The 17,976-nt window shown below is 35.1% G+C and overlaps 2 pseudogenes; one reads left to right on the forward strand and one right to left on the reverse strand.

The window, feature by feature from the left end:
* Positions 1 to 475: 475 nt before the first annotated feature.
* Positions 476 to 2,118, reverse strand: LOC118591892 (annotated as a pseudogene).
* An 8,908-nt stretch (positions 2,119 to 11,026) lies between these two features.
* LOC118591770 lies at positions 11,027 to 11,531 on the forward strand (annotated as a pseudogene).
* Positions 11,532 to 17,976: the final 6,445 nt, after the last annotated feature.

Here is a 17,976-nt window from a genome sequence, read left to right on the forward strand (position 1 = left end):
TCCTGCCTCTCTCACCTGGGACAATTCCCTGGACAATTTTATGCAAGGACTCTGCCTGTAGATTTAGTCCAGCAAATGAGGCCATAAAAGTTTTAAACCCTTGACTCACTTTTAGAGACTTGACTGGGGTAGGAAAATATTTAGAATCAGGTGACTAGTATAGGGAAATAGATTAGTGGTTTTGGTTTTTTCTTTTGTTTGTTTGTTTTTGTTTTTTGTTTGTGTGTTTGTTTTTTTGGTGTGGGGAGATGGCACCTGGGGCAGAACCTACCCCAAAGAAAAGCGTGTCTAAAATGTTCACACTTCCTTCTTTTGGTCACAAAAGTGACATTTATTCAAGGAAAGAGAGAATTAAAAAAAAAGAAATCCAAACAAGATATCCATCCCTTGGCTCCCTCCCTTGTATCCCCCTTCTAGCTGTTCCTAAGACCCCCTAGACTGAGCCCTGGTCAGGGCTAGGTAGTAGAAGAAACTCTCAAATGAGGTCAGCAACATTGAGGGCCATTTCTTGAGGTGTGGTAGAATGTCTCAATGTCTGGAAGAGTTGTTTTGTATTCATCTGTCACCATGTTAATAACCACACCTCTATGGCCAAAGTGACCACCATGACCAAATCTGTGGATGTAATTTTTCCTGTTGATGGGAAGGGCATAATTGATGACTAGGGAAACCTGCTGTGTATAAATGCTTCTGGCCAACAAGTCAGTGGTAATTAATACTCTGCTATAATCATACCAGAACTCCATCATGATCACATCTCATTCCTTTTGTTCTATATATCCATGCCTGGAAGAAACAGTGAAATCCCAGGCATGCATCTTCTCAGTGAGCCAATCTACCTTCCTTCTGGTATTACTAAAGGTCACAGTCTGGGTGATAGGGTTTCATCCAAGTCATACAGTGTGTCAAGCTTCTACTCCTCTCTTTCCACATTGATGTAGAGTTGGCTGATACCCTCCAGGGTCAAGACTGCCTTCTTGACAAAAATCCAAATGGGGGATCTCTCCTGAACTTCTTGGTCACCTAAAGGACATCAGAAGGAATTGTAGCAGACAGCAAAACTACCTGTGTGTTACTGTTGAGCTTGAGGGATGTATCATAGATCTAGTCCTTGGACCCACAGCATAACATTTCATCTGATCCATCTAGTACAAACATCTTGAAGTATTTGGGGGAATGGTATGTCTGGTTAAGTACATCATACATCCAGCCAGAGGTTCCCACAATGATAGGGGAAACTTCCATCTGCAGCTTCTGCACCTCAACACAAACGTTGGTGGCCCCAATACAGGCATGACAAGAGGCACCTATGTAGTCCCATAATCCATGACTACTTTTTTATCTGCTGAGCCAACTCATGAGTGGGTGCCAGAAACAAAGCTTGGGTGGCGTTTATGTGTAACTCAGTCTGCTGCAGAATTGATATGGTAAATGTAGCTGTTTTCCTCTCCCAGACTGGGATTGAACAATCACATCATAACCCTTGATACAAGGAAGAATGCCTCGCTGAGGGATGGTAAAGGGCTCCTAAAAACCATGGCATAAATACCACGGAGGAGGGATTGTGAGAGATTCATGTCATCAAAGATATCCACAATCTCATTCCAGTTACACTCGATGACACTTTCAGCCTCCATCCCCTAGGGGCTATTGTCTCTGGATCAAGAGTCCTGACTTGAAGACAGGATGTTAGAACCTAGTCATACAGTAGTAAAATGTAAATGTCCTTATGTAAGGAACAAATGAGGACACAGCAAGGAAAATCTAGGCTAAGGCAAGGTCATAACCCAACAGAGCAAAAAACCCCACATAACTCACTGTCTTGCATATATGATTCATGTTGGAAATATGTTGGCTCCAAAGGGTTTAGGTACACTGTTACTCCAGCTTTATTGAATGTTGTATATACAAGCTTTTTCTTGGGCTACTACAGTCTAAATTCATAATCTGTATTTTAATTTTTTAAATGCCCTCTTAGAATCAACATTTACTCTCTCCTTGTCTGTAATTTTTCCATCCACCCTTTTCTCATTATTGTTCCCATTTTCTTTCTTCCATCTCTTTATTTCCCCTGTCTTTTCCTTTACCTTCCTTCTTTGCTTTCCTTATCCCCAACATCGGCTCTCAGTGTTTATTTCTGTTATCTCATTCCTTGTAATAATTAATTTGGCATCTTGGATTGGTTTCACTCTTGTTTGTCCATATAATGTTATCTCAGAGCATTTATGTTTTGATTTTATTAGATAAATTGGAGATGTTGAGTTTCCTATCATATGGAAGACAAAAAAACCCCAACATTCTGTATTAGTTTTTCACAGATCCAAGATAACCCCAATCTAAACAGATATTAACAAAAGAAATGTAAATAATTAGTGTCTTATATAAAAGTCAAACTTCTCACTTTATTAACTGCATCTAGAGATGCCGTGAATCTGACATACATTTTCAGCTTTGATAACTGACTTGCATTTCTTTATTCATCTTTCTTTTTACACAATGATAAAGCAATTACTTTTGATTATTTTTACCCCCATTTATGCCTTTTATTAAAAGTTGTCTATATGTTGTACATAATGGTATATTATATATGTGTAACCAATGGTATTTCTGATCAGGTAAGACATTGTGAAGTAATGTTACAAGAAAAGTAATCATGACTAGGAGATAATTCAGGTAATATTACATCACTTACTTAGGAACCATAATTATTGTTTGGTTTCAAATTTCTAGGCCAACTTGAGCCAGCAAGAAAAGAAAGAGAAGATAAAAACAGCTAACATTTAATTAATAATATTCATTCATATGCAACAGGTTATCAACCATTACTAAATGTCTACCTTTTATTAGGATAGGTTTGAAGAAGTGATCATAAAAGATTTAAGGAAAACTCCTATAATTGTCATTACTAATAAATTATAATAATCATCCATCAATCTGGGCAGTTTTGGCTTAAGTGAAAATCTGCTAGATTAGAAATTTCCACTTTAAATGACTATTAAACTAGTTATCAAAGATCATTGACATTTCCTTAAAGAGTAAATTTTCTTGCTTTATGTTTACTTATGAAATTTTCTAAACACTTCGCAGGATCAAGCATATTTTTCAAATCACACTTTTGATACACCCAAGAAGTTAAATAAGAAGTGAAAAGCTATTTTAAATTTTGAATTCATCATTAAGAAAGTTTCTGAATTATTTTGAGAAATATGTGATATATTATTTAAATAATATATATCTACCCTCAATATTCATCTATCCCATTTAATTCTGTTTTATCATTAGACAAAGGAAATATTATATTTTATACTATTTCAAACTAGAACTAATTCCATTAGGATCACTGATAAATGATACTTAAATAATGGTATGTTGATAATTTAATTTTGTCTAATTCATTTTTCCATCTTGAAAATGTAATAAAGGTTTCAGAAGCATATAATTTCTACTAAGGAAAGGGGGCTTTTGGCAGCCATGAATAGGTAAGACCTAGCCATATAAGAGAACAAAGATTATGAAAAGGGAGTTGAATCTTCTTGATAAAAACCCAGAATCCTAGTATGAATTGACCTTACTGGAATGCATGTATTCTTTCTATGTGAATAATAGGTTGAAATGATTCACTTATTGGAAATTTCCCACTATAAATTGCCTTTTTCCTTGCCATGCAGTAAGAATATTGAATAACACATTTCTGTGTTATTATATATTTACAGTATTATGTCTCCCTAATCAGATGTTACAAATGCAAGTTAACTAGGTGTTTGAAGAACTAATTTTTTTTTTAATTTTTAAGATATATACTATCAACTCACACACACACACACACACACACACACACACACACACACATACATACATATATATATATATATATATATATATATATGTATATGTATTATTGTATTGGAAAAAGAAGCTTGAATATAAAATTACAGAAGATGATAGTGTATAATCATATAGTTATACTTGTAATGTTTCAAGACAAAAGGTTTAGATGATGATAGGAAATTGCCTTAGAGTTTCTGTTGCTGTAAAGAGACATAATGACCATGGCAACTCTTATAAAATAAAACATTTAATTGCGGTGGCTCACTTAGAGTTAAGAAGTTCAGCCCATTATCATCATGGTGGGACATGGTGGCATGCTGGTAGATGTGGTGCTGGAGAAGTAGCTGAGAGTCCTACATCTTACAGGCAACAGAAAATGGTCTCTGTGTCACACCAAATGAAGCTTGAGCAAAAGAGATCTCAAAGTCTGCCCCCACAGTGAAACACTTCCTCTAAAAAGACCACACCTACTTTTCAAGACCACAACTCCTAATAGTGCCACTCCCTTTGGAGGCTATTTCTCTTCAATCCACCACAGGAATATCTTTGCATTAAGTGTCATTATAATATACTTCATAACAAAATAAGCTAACAAGTAATTAAAACTTCATCATTATCAGGTATTTTATGTAACATATAAATTATCATCACTTAAAGAATTTCTTACCTCCCGCTTAATTAGTCTAATCAACAAAATTCACCACAAATTCCTAACAGTTCTGTAATCTCATATTATTATTCATGTATGTGCCTTTATGTGTGTTTTATGTGTAATTCAAAATATAAACCATCACTAGGAAAAAAATAATTTAACATTTGGAGATGATGACTATAGAATGTAGGGGGTTATTTTTTTTTTTTATTCTTTGCTCTTTGGGGCCTGCCATCCAGCTTCCAAATAAATACACAAATCTTATTCTTAGCTATGAGTATCTGGCCTTAGCTTGGCTTGTTTCTAGCCAGCTTTTCTTAAATTATCACACTTACCTTTTGCCTTGGGGCTTTTACATTTCTCTATTTCTGTATATCTGTTCTTTCCTTCTTATTCTGTGTCTGGTTGTGTGGCTGGGTGACTGAACCACGGCATCCTCCTCTCCTCCTTTTCTTGCTGTTCTTTGTGTCTTTTCTATTTATTCTCTCTGCATGCCAGCCCTGCTTCTTTCTCTCACTTGCCTAGCTATGTGCTGTTCAGATCTTTATTAGACCAATCAGGTGTTAAACAAATGCAACATAAAATAATGAAATACATCTCTACATCAATAAACAAATATTTCACTGCATAAATAAATATAGTACATCTTAAAATACCATTCCACAACAAAAGAATGCTTTAAATTTAATGTGTAGTTCTTGTGGGAGTTCAAAGGTTCAGATCACTAAGAAGAACATATAATGCATGGTCTCATAAGAACTATATTTGGAATAAAATTACAGACAAAACATACTACATTTTTGTCAAATAACATTGAATTGTTAGTATCCCAAAATGATGTAATGTTGAATTTAAAATAGATAGCTTCATTATCATATATTGGATATGCACTCCAGCTTTTAAACTGTGTCATAACTGCTTTTAGCCAGGTGTATGGAAAAAATTGGGAGAAAAATGCTAAGCTAAAATTGAAAACCCAGCAGAAAGAGGCACATGTAATTAGGTACAAAGGAATATAAGGTGGTTTTCAAAAACACTGAAAAAGATCAAACACATTATACCAAGACAACAGGAACAATACCATGTGATTTTCTAAGTCATTGCAAGAACTTGCCCCTTTGAAATCTAAGAACAGTAAGAGCACAAGTTATTTAAAACATATGCAATGAAGGAGCTACCAGGGCCATCTGGTCTCACAGGGGCATGAATCAGATCATTTCTGAAGATTCATTTCATCAAGCCAAACTAACAAGCATTTACACGCTGCTTCATGCATACTTTATGTGATCTAGTTACTATACATCTAGTGACTGATTTTGACATTCTCTATGGGGTGACAGTTTGCAAGTACTATTATTTTACATTTCATGTAATGGAATTTTTCACCCAGATCCTAGAGAACTCCAGAGGCACAAAACTGTGCACTGCTGTCAGGATCCCAGCTTTCTGTCCTAAGAAAGTGAAAGGATGTGTGAGGCTCTGAGGGTGTAGCCTTACATGTAATAGAGACCCTGGGAAGTTAGAAGTTCCAGGAAAAGAGAATAGCTGCATAATGAGATGGATAAAGCAAATGAAGTCATTCTAAGAATGAGGTATACATATTACAACTATCAAAGAGATAGGAATTGGGATCCCAACCACAGGTGAGATCCTGCTATGATCATTACAGAATGTACTATTGATATCAGACATGGAATTAAAGGGTTTAAACTTTGCCTGCCAAAGTTTGGGCTTCATTGGGTACCAGGCCTTTGCAAAGCATCCATAACTCTGATATGGAATGTGATTATTTAGTCTATGTCACTGTGGTTTTGAATGTAACTCATTTTGGATTTTGCAGATTGAGTATCTTATTTAATACTGCTTAAGTCATCAGAGGAACTACTAAAGAGACTATGGAACCGAATTGAATTGTTTGTTTTAAGATATACACAAAAAGACAATGGGGAAGGAGTTTGTTTTTGTGAATAAAAGTAATAGACTAGTTTGAAAAGCTGACAATTATCAACTTGAAGATTGAGAAACTCTCAGAACCTTCATAAAATAGATCTTGGGGTGACTGTAGGTTAAATGTAAATTAAGATAAAAATGTAAAGTTTAACTTTATTATATTGACCCCATCACATTGTTTTGTAACCTGTCTCAAACAAAGCAAAAATATCAGAAAGTCTAAATCTTATGTTTTTTTCTGCCTCTGGACTGCTATGACCTGAATTCCTCTGGTCCATTATTATCTCATCATGCACAATTAATCCTATGACACAATGAGTCAATTATGAAACTTTCAGCTTAAGCTTTATAATGTATAAAAAAGTATTTCATGATAAGAAATTTCTCACAGGATGAGAAAAAAAACTTCAAATTTTCCTCTCTATCTCTGAAGTCATGTTCATTTCTTCATGCTATGTGTATAAACTAGTAAGTTCTTTAACAATCATATGAGTTAACATACAATACAGAGAATCAAAATTAAAAATTGCTTAAAGCATTTGCTTATTGCTTTTATTTTATCTTAAAGTGAAGTATAACTTCATTTTTTATGTATTATTAAAACAGTTCAACTTGATCATCTTCTATACTTTGCCATCACTAGTGTACCATTAGTTGCTGTTCAGTAAATGCCTAGTGTGACATCAGTTTGTATCAAGTCTCAGGTTGGTCCCATACCTCTCTCAGACTCATGTTGGTACACTGTGATGGTAGCATAGAATACATATGTTTAGAATTCATGTTGATTATAATGCACACTTCTCATATATTCATGAAAAATCCAAATTGCAATCACTGAAAATTTCAATAAAGCTCTCTTTGTTTAACTATATGCTGACCCAGGAACAGTCTATATAAAAGGAACACATCACTGAAAAGAGTTTGGTGAAACAAATCATTCTAGATCTGTTATTCAAATACATCTGTCTTAAGTTTTCTATAGCTGTGTTAACTAGAAGCAACAGCAATGTAAGTAAAAACTGATATATTTCAGCTCCTAACACTCCAGTCATGTTTCAACACTGAGTCAAGTCAGGGAACGACTCCGGGAAGCAGGAATAAAGTAGAAGCCATGGATGGGTGATGCTGACTAGCAAACTTATTCCTGTCCAAACTGCTTTGTTATACAACTCAGGCTAACCTTCCCAGGGAATGTTCTACAAGTTGTTGGCATTTTCTCAATTGAAGTTCCTTTTCTCAAATAACAAGTAACTTGTGTCAAGTTGACAAACTAGCACACCATCTGACAAGCAAGAAAAAAAAAAAAAAAAAGAAGTACAGAAGAAAACTAAAAGAAAAAAGTTGTAAATATCCCAGTAAACATCTAAGTGTGTTACCAAAGTGATACTAGGTATTTGCTAGGTGTTCAATGATTATATTGTTTAACTAGAAAGAGATTAAGATGTGAATAGGAAACAGGTTCCAATAAATTGATACTCTTCTGAGACATTTTCTTTCATTAATATGACAAAACAAGTTGCTTAATTGTATTAGTATATACAGATAGAATTTTTAGAAAGAAATACAATTATATTTATAAATCACGAAAAATCTTGAAGAATTAGCACAAGTATGAATCTTGGATTGTGGCTACATTTGAAGAACTGATTTGTTGTTATAGGGATGTGCTTGCTATGTGGGTCTTGTTTTTCTCGGAGTGTAGACATTGTTTCCTCTTTCATTGAAAATAGATCTCATATACCACATCCTGATGGTTTTTCCTCCCTCTACTCCCCCGAGTTCCTTCCTACCACCCCGCCACAACAGAACCATTCTATTTCTGTCTCTCCTTAGGAAAGAAAGGGTTTTAAGAGATAACACCAAACTTGACTAAAGATAGAGTAAAGTAAAGCAAAAAACTATCATATTGAAGTTGGATACAGAAGCCCAAAAGGAAGAAAATAATCCTAAGAGCAGACAAAAGAGTCAGAGGCTCACTAATTCTCATGGTCATCAGGCCCATAACAATACAAAGCTAGTAGCTATTATATAGATATATTTAGAGAATCCAGTGTAGACACATGTTGGCCTGGTGATTGCTGTGACAGTTGTTTCTAATGGCCTTGTTTTCCTGGTGTCCTCTATCTCCTCTGAATTTTACAATCTACCCACATCCACTTCTTCAGAATTCTCTGAGCACTAATGGGAGGGATTGGATGGAGGCCTTCTGTTTAGAAACTCTCTTCTTACAATGCCTGGCCATGAGTCTTTCCATTTCTTCTCATCTGCTGCTGAAGGAAGCCTTCCTAATTATGACTAGATAAGACATGGTTCTATGATAACTTCATGTTTTATTGATTATATTCTTGACCAATAATATTTGGTTTAACCCTTAGTCTCTGGGCTATCTAGTCTCTGGTCCTTGGTTACCCCAGCAATGTCTGGCTTGTGTCCCATCTCATGGAGTGTGCTTTATGTCAAATCAGACATTGGTTGGCTACTCCCACAATTTCTTGCCCTAGAATATTTTTCAGGCAGGACACATTGTAGGTCAAAGGCTTTGTGGCTTACAGTGCTTTTGTTGGCTTACCGAGTATCTTCTCACAAACAAAAAGGTACTAGAATGTAGGGGTGAAGGCTCCAAGTAGGCACCAGCTTGATTTTTCCATGTTCAATGATTTGTTGATAAAGTTCTCTGCAAATTGCCTCACTGTCAGTTTGTAAAGAGCACCTCTTTATTTTTTATTTTTTATTTTATTTTTTTAGTATCAGCCTGAGTTGTTTGGCGATTTACAAGGGAGCCCATTGGCCAATCAAATGCAACCCAGCCCTGCCACTACAACACTTGTCTGGCTACAAGAGATGGGCACTTGAGACTATGTATCCACTATTACTAAGGAGTGCTCTATAAAGATCAACATCATACTTTCTTCAAAATTTTTGCTGCAATTAAGGTTCTATATCATCCACTAATCCCCTTCCCCAGTTCTATCCCTCTCTCTTTACATTCTCTCTCCATCTCATCACCCCTGACCTGATCCTTTCTGGTCCCATAATCACTGCCCCCAGTCCACTCATGAAACCTATTCTATTTCCTTTTTCCAGGGAGATTCATGGGTACTATCATAGGCCAATCCTCTTTACCTAACCCCTGTGTATCTATGGGTTATTACTTGGTTATCATATACTTGATGCTTAATTACCACTTACAAATGAATGCATACTGTGTTTGTCGTTCAGGGTCTAAATTACCTCACTCAGGATACCTTTTTTCCAGTTTCATCCATTTATCTGCCAATTTCCTGATGCCATTTTTTTTAAATATTGAGTAGTACTCCATCGTGCAAATGTACAATATTTTCTTTATCCATTCTTCTATTGAGGAATATTTAGTTTGTTTTGAGTTTCTGGCTATTATGAATATGGTTACAATGAACATGGTTGAACTAGTGTCCTTGAGATAGGAAGGGGTGTCTTTGAAAATATACCAAAAATTAGTATAGCCAGATTTTGAGGTAGACTAATTCCCAATTTTCTGAAAACTGACATATTGATTTCCAAAGTAGCTATACAAGTTTGCATTTCTACCAACAATAGAGCAGTGTCCTCTCTGCTCCCCACCCAAGTCAACATGATCTTTCATTTGTATTATTGCTTTTATCCATTTTGGCAGGTGTAAGATGGAATCTCAAAGTATTTTTGGTTTGTATTTTTCAGAGTCTAAAGATGTTGAACATTTCTTTAAGACTTTCTAATCCATGAGATTCCTCTACAATGAATTCTCTGTTTAGATCTGTACCCTGTTATTTTAATTGGATTGTTGGCTTTCTTTTGATATCTAGTGTCCTGAGTTTTTCATATATTTTGGATATTACTTATCTATTGGATGTGGCATTGATTTAAAAAAAAATCTTTACCATTCTGTAGGCTGCAGCTTGGTCCGATTGAAGCTTTTCAGTTTCATGAGGTTCAATATATTACTTGTTTAACTAAGTTCCTATACTATCATAGTTCTGTTAAGAAAGCTATCTCTTGTGCCAAGGTGTTCAAGGCTACTCACCATTATCTCTTCTATTAGTTCAGTGTATCTGCTTTATATTGATGTTTTTTTATCCACTTGGATTTGAGTTTTGTGCAGGGTGATACATATGGATATACTTGCATTGCAGACATACAGTTTGACCAACACTACATATATTGAAGATGCTTTCTTTTTTCCAGTGTGTATTGCTGGTTAAAAAATCAGGTTTGTGTGTGTAGAGTTATGTCTAGGTCTTTAATTTGATTCCATTGAATAATATGTTTGCTTTTATACAAATACCATATAGTTATTATTACTATATCACAGTACTAAAACTTGAAATTAGGAATGGTGATACTCCCAGAAGTTCTTTTATTGCTCAAAATTATTTTAGCTATCCTGGGTTGTTTTCCATATGAATTAGATAATTGTTTCTTTAAGTTCTGAAAATAATTGTGGGGTTGGGGATTTAGCTCAGTGGTAGAGTGCTTGTCTAGCAAGCACAAGGCCCTGGGTTCGGTCCTCAGCTCCGAATTAAAAAAATAAAAATAAATAAACTTTTGGCAGAGGCAGTCATCTTCCAGTAACTCGCCAAAATGACGAACACAACGGGAAAGAGGAGAGGCACCCGCTATGTTCTCCAGGCCCTTTAGGAAATATGGAGTTGTTCCTTTGGCCACTTACATGTGAATCTACGGGAAAGGTGGTATTGTAGACATCAAGGGAATGAGCACTGTTCAAAAAGGAATGCCTCAGAAGTGTTACCATGGCAAAACCGGAAGAGTCTACAAAGTCACCCAGCATGCAGTGGGCATCATTGTAAACAAGCAAGTTAAGGACAAGATTCTCTCGCCAAGAGAATTAACGTGTATATTGAGCACATCAGGCACTCTAATAGCCGAGACAGCTTCCTCAAGTGCATGAAGGAGAACAACCAGAAGTAAAAGGAAGCCAAGGAGAAGGGCACCTTGGTTCAGCTGAAGCGCCAGACTGCCCCACCAAGAGAAGCACACTTTGTGAGGACTAATCGAAAGGAGCCTGAGCTGCTGGAGCCCATTCCATACGAATTCATGGCCTAATGTACAAAAAGAAATAAAAGACCTGGACTATAAAAATAAATAAATAAAAAGAAAAAGAATTGTGTTGGAATGTTGATAGGGATTGAATGGAATATGATTGATTGTTTTCTGTACAAAGGCCATTTTTATTATGTTAATCTATTTCTGGTATCTTCCTCAGTTTATTTCTTCAAATACTTGAAGTTTTAACACACATCTTTCATTTTTGGGGGGTTTGAGTTGCCTGAATATATATATATATTTGAGGCTATTGTGAAGGATGTTGTTATTGACCTGATTTCTTTCTCAGTCCAATAATCATCTATATATATAGGAGGGCTATAGATTTTTTTAAGTTAATTTAGTTCCCAGCCACTTTGCTGAAAGAGCTTATCTACTGTAGGATTTTCCTAGTTGAATTTTTAGGTTGACTTATTTATAATACCTTATCATTTTCTGATAATAATACTTTGACTTCTTTCTTTCCAATTTGGATCTCCTTCAGTTTAAATATTGCTCTAGATAAAGCTTCAAGTACAATATTTAACAATATGGAGAAGGTAGATACTTTGTCTTTTCCTGATTTGAATGAAATTGCTTTGGATTTTTCTTGATTCAGTACAGGCTTGGTACAAATTCTCTTTATCATGTTTAGATATCTCTCTTACATCTCTAACCTCTGCAGTACTTTTATCATCAAAGGGTGTTAGATATTATCAAAGGACTTTTGTGCATTCAATGCGATGATCATGTTTTGTTTCAGTTTATTTATATGGTGGATTACATTTATTGATTTTTCATATATAAACCATGGCTGCATCTCTGGACAAAGCTTACTTGATCATGGTGTATGATGTTTTCAATGTGTTCTTGGATTACGTTTGCAAGTATTTTAGAGAGTATTTTTGCAACCATGTTCATAAAGGAAATTGGCTTATAATTCTCTTTCTTTGTTGAGTCTTTATGTGGATTGAGTATGAGGGTAACTATGGCTTAATAAAATGCATTTGGCAATGTTCTTTCTGTTTCTATTTTGTGGAATCTTTTGAGAAGTATTAGTGTTAACTCCTCTTTGAAAGTCTGATAGAATCCTACTAAAGCCACATCAGACCTTGGGTCTTTTTTCTTGGGGAAGGGGACTTAATTACTGCTTCCATTTCTTTAGGGATTATAGGTATATTTAAATGATTTATTTGATCTTCATTTAACTTTGGCAGGTGGTACCTATCAAGAAAAATTACTCATTTCTTTTATATATTCCAATTTGTTGGAGTACAGGATTTTAAAGTATGCCCTTATGAATCACTGTATTTCATTGGTGTCTCTTGCTATGTCCTCTTTTTCATTTATGATTTTGTTATTTCCTCTCTGCCTTTAGTTGTCTATGTTTTTGATTTTTCTCAAATAATTAACTGTGAGTTTCATTGATTCAAATTGTTCTCTTCATTTCTATTTTATTGATGTCAGCCTTCAGTTTGATTATTCTTTATGTGTGATTCTTTTTGTTTCTAAAGCTTTCAGGTATGATGTTAAGTTGCTAGTATGAGATCTTTCCAATTGTTTTATGTGGGGACTTAGTACTATGAACTTTCCTCTTAATACTTAGACACACTTTCTTTGTGTCTCATAAGTTTAGGAGTGCTATGTTTATGTTAAATTCTAGAAAGTCTTTAACTTATTTCTTTTTTTTTCTGTCTTGATCCATTGTTCATTCAGTAGAGAGTTGTTCAATTTCCATGATTTTATAAGTGTTCTGTTGTTGTTTGTATGCAGGTTTATTGCATGTTTGTCTGATAGGATACAGGGAGTTTTCCAATGTTTCTTTATGTATTGAGAATTGCATTTTGTCTGAGTATGTGGTCAATGTTGTTAGATAATAAAATGGCTATACCAGCTTGCTTCTTAGGTACATTTACTTGGATTATCTATTTTCCAACCTCTTTCCCTGAGGTAATATCTATCATTGATTTCGAGGTGTGTTTCCTGAATGCAGCCTAGATTTTGCATCTGTTCTTTTAGTCTGTGTCATTTTTATTGAGAAATTTAGACAATTAATATTGAGAGGTAGCAATGATCAATAATTGTTGATTATTGATTTTTTTATGTTGGTGTTGTTGGTGTGTGTATATGTGTATGTGCTTCTGTGTGTGTGTGTGTGTGTGTGTGTGCACGTATGTATGCTTTCCTTCTTTTGCTTATCTAATATGAGATTATTTTTATTTCCTGTGTTTTCATGGTTGTAGTTAACTTCATTAGGTTGGAGTTTAATTTTAACACATTATTTGGAACGGATTTGTAGATAGATATTGTTTAAAGATGACTTTTTCATGGAATATCTTATTTTCTCTACCAGTGGTGGTTGGTATTTTTCTTGGGTATTATATTCTGGGCTGGCATTGGTAGTCTCTTAAGATTCTTCAGAAAAAAATCTGTCCAGGCCCTCTGGTTTTTAGAGTCTCCACTGAGAAGTCAGTGTAACTTTAATAGCTCTGGCTTTATATGTTATTTGTTTTTCCACTTGTAGCTCTTAATATTCTCTCCTTGTTCTGTATGTTTAGTGTTTTAATTATTATGTAGTAAAGGGACATTCTTTTCTGGTCCAATCTATTTGGCATTCTGAATGTTTCTTTTTTTCTTTATGTCTCCTTCCTTAGATTAGGAAAATCATCTTCAAAAAATTCATGAAAGACTTATCTGGGCCTTTGAGCTCTGTTTCTTTTCCTTCCTCTATTCCTGTTATTCTTAGGTTTGGTCTTGTCATGCAGTCTCAGATTTCCTAATTGTTTTGGGTCAGGAGATTTTGGACTTAACTGTTTCTTTGAATGATGTATCTGTTAGAATTCTGCCCTTACTCCAGTTGCATGACCATACACGTGCAGTTTAGGAGTTAAGCAAAGGATCTTGCATCTTATGTTACCAGTGTGCACTGGTGATCACTAATGCGCAGCATGGTCGCACAATATGTGCATGTGTGGCATGGCTCTATAAGCCCATCTGCACCTTAAAGAGCTGTGACTGAGAACTCTCTCTCTCTCTCTCTCTCTCTCTCTCTCTCTCTCTGTCTCTGTCTCTCTCTGTGTTCTTCTGTCTCTTCACACCATCTTTTCCTCTTCCTCCTAATAAAGTTTTCTGCTACTAAGTAACAATGGCTAGTGACTTGTGACCTTTCCAAAAGAAACCAGAGCCACCACTAGTGCAGTTTATCATCTGTTTTAGTATCCTTTTCTTGTATTGTATCTTCAACTCCTGAGATTCTCTTTTCCAGTTCTAGTTTTCTGTTGGTGACCCTTGACACTGTAGTTACTGTTAAAATCCTTAGCTTTTTATATCCAGAATACCTCAAATTGTATTTTCTTTATTGATTCTATTTCCATTTTCTGTACTTGAAAAGTTTCGTTCATTTCCTTCAACAGTTTGTGTTTTCTTGTATTTAAGATAATTATTCAATTCCTCCAATATTTGTTTGTGTTTTCCTGAATTTCTTTTAGGGATTCATTTTTTTTTTTTCTTTTAAAGATCTCTACTATCTTCACATACTTGGTTTTAAGGTCTTTTTCTTGTGCTTCAGGTGTGTTGGAATATTCAGTGCCTGCTCTGGTAGGATATTTCAGCACTAGTGGGGGCATATTACCCTGGCTGTTGGTGTGTGTGTGTGTGTGTGTGTGTGTGTGTGTGTGTGTGTGTGTGTGTATCTGTTTCCTGGTACTTAGGCACCTGGGATGATCACATATCCAGTTGTTTATTTGGGGCTTGACTTTGTTGGGTGAATGTTTTATTCTTTGATATCTGCTTCCTCTCTGAATTTTTGGATACTTTGTTGGTTGTTTTTTTGCCTATTCTCTTGGCCTGCTCAGCTTTTGTATTCACAGGGAATGCCTACATGTTTGGAAGCTGGACTATCAGGACCTGTTGGGGGAGGGAAGTTTGGAAGAGAAGATCTTTGTAATCTATTTGGGATGGAGTTAAATGTGAAAGGGAGATTCAGCAAGTTTCCTTCGATGAAGCTGCAGATGAGACTGGGGATGGTTGACTTCAGGAGCAGTAGGAGAGGTGTGGGTCTGCCTTCAGTTTACTTTAGCCCTGAGATTATACAGGAATGGAACAAACTATCAAGTGGAGAGAGCAGCGTTAGAAAGGAAAGATCTGTGGAATTGGAACTGGTGCAACATAGAGACAGGATAATATTAGTGGGCAATCTGTCTGATTTTCTGACAGGGAGTCATTGATAGAGCTGGGGACTGGGTTAGAAACATAACTGGGAGGAAGAAAGTAAGGAGGGGATGGTCTGTGGGATCCACCAGAGATGTGGACAGTGGTGAAGGAAGGCTCCAGCTGGTGTTCTGCTGCAGCTGTAGGGATGAGACAGAAGGATTGGGTCTGTGGCAAAAGAGGGAGAGAGAGAGAGAGAGAGAGAGAGAGAGAGAGAGAGAGAGAGAGAGAGAGAAGAAAACATTACAGGCATCCGACCTGGTTTTGTTTTTGAACACAACTTGTAAATGAGTAGAACTGCCCCTGGGAAAAAGAAACTTTGAAAGGAAAATTATACAGGTTATGATTCTCTTTATCATGTAGCCACTGATAACCTGCCCATATCCCAGTAATAGTAACCAATCGTGTTCATATGAGCAACAAAAAACTAAATTTATGTTAAAAGTATGTGGCAAAGTAGAGAGGTATTTATTATAAATAAGAGGATTTTCTATGGGAGAGAGTCAGTGGTGAGAAATGATAATCAGAAATAAAAATGCCCCAAGTTCAGTATACACACATATAAAATTACAGAAGGATAATATACGCAAAGTAAAAAAAGGTACTAAATACAAATGAGAACTTTCATTTTAGTTATTTTATGACAGTGCTAATTGGCAATAATACATGGTCAGGTATTATTGAACACTGGTCAGAAATATTGTATTTTGTAAAGAAAGACTAGTGGATCTTTTTGTAGTTAAAAATTCCTCAAATTTCTATTGCAAGTTTAGTAGTATTTATATTCCTATCACATGACTGTTATTCACAATGTCAGGAATATTAACATGAGATTAACATTAACAAGAATGTTTTTGTAGAGCTACATTAATTGGTTATGATTTTGTCATCCATTTTGACTAGCTGATTCTGGTTTCTGTTTCTCCAAACAATATCATAAATATACCTGTATTTCAACAGTAAAAATGTTTAAAAATAGAATTGTAAAAAAATTCAAGTTAAACTGACAATATTTGACTTGTTTAAGCATGGTAAATCTACAGGCTGTATTTTGATTTTTGTATTTTTCCTTGTTCTTTCTGACTTAAACATCAAATGTATCATGACAAGTTTATCTATGTAATATGATTCTCTCAGTTAGCCCTTTGAATCACAAGGCTTCTCTCCCATTCTATACCTCTTCAATAAGATCAAATAATTTTACTATTATATATTAATTAATAATCAAATATTTTTCACAGTTTATACTAAAGAAATAACATTCAATTATAAAGTCCTAATTATGGAGATTAGCAATAAGCTTTGCTTTAAAATAATCTATATAAAACACACTTTTTTCCTTTTTTAAATATAATATTTGAAAAAGAAAAATAACAAATCTCTCTCTCTCTCTCTGTCTCTCTCTCTGTCTCTCTCTCTCTCTCTCTCTCTCTCTCTCACACACACACACACACACACACACACACACTTCAATATAGAAAGTAAACAAATGTAGTGGACAATCACACAGACTTAGAAAAAAAGGTATTACTCTCATTCCAGAAGCTCTTGTATATCTTGTCAAAATCTGTACCCACGGCAAATGGACAAAGGTGTGATTTCAATGCAACTGCCTTATTTTCTTGTTTAAAAATGTTTTGTGGCATTTCTTGTTACCCTTTGGTAGCTGGATATTTTATCCAATATTCCATGTATGGTTTGCTATAACTATAATTGTAAATATTTTATTCTATTTATTTATTGTAATATCATCAACTACATAAGCATATAATATTTAGTCTCTCTATAAATTTATTGTTTGTTCCCCTCTTTTCTTTTGTCAGCCAACAGTGCTATACCCATTTTTGTAGTTTTGCTTTGTTTTCTCTGTTTTATTTATTTATTCTCCCTGTCTTGTTTTGAGTTCCTGGAGATGAAACCCAGAGACTCACACTCTCATTGAGGCTGTGCTAGCATTTAGAATCTGAGCAAGTGGCTCAAGACTTAAATTCGGTATTTCTCTCACATTTTCATCTGCATGTATGTGACTCAAAGAATTTTAAACCCAATGAGTTGCTGCATTTTTGAAGATACAAGAGTCTATCAATAGACATAAATACTTGCACAGGTTCATATTTTATTTCACAATTTTTGTTCTTTATACACCATATGAAGTCATGCAACTGTGTTCTTCTTAACAATTTTAAGACACACAACAAATATCAGAATTTGTTATAGCTGACAGACATATGTCAATATTTAAAGAATGACAAGTAGGTTAGATTAGGTCATAAATCTAG

Source organism: Onychomys torridus, chromosome 10 (assembly GCF_903995425.1).
Source record: "Onychomys torridus chromosome 10, mOncTor1.1, whole genome shotgun sequence".
NCBI lineage: Eukaryota > Metazoa > Chordata > Mammalia > Rodentia > Cricetidae > Onychomys > Onychomys torridus.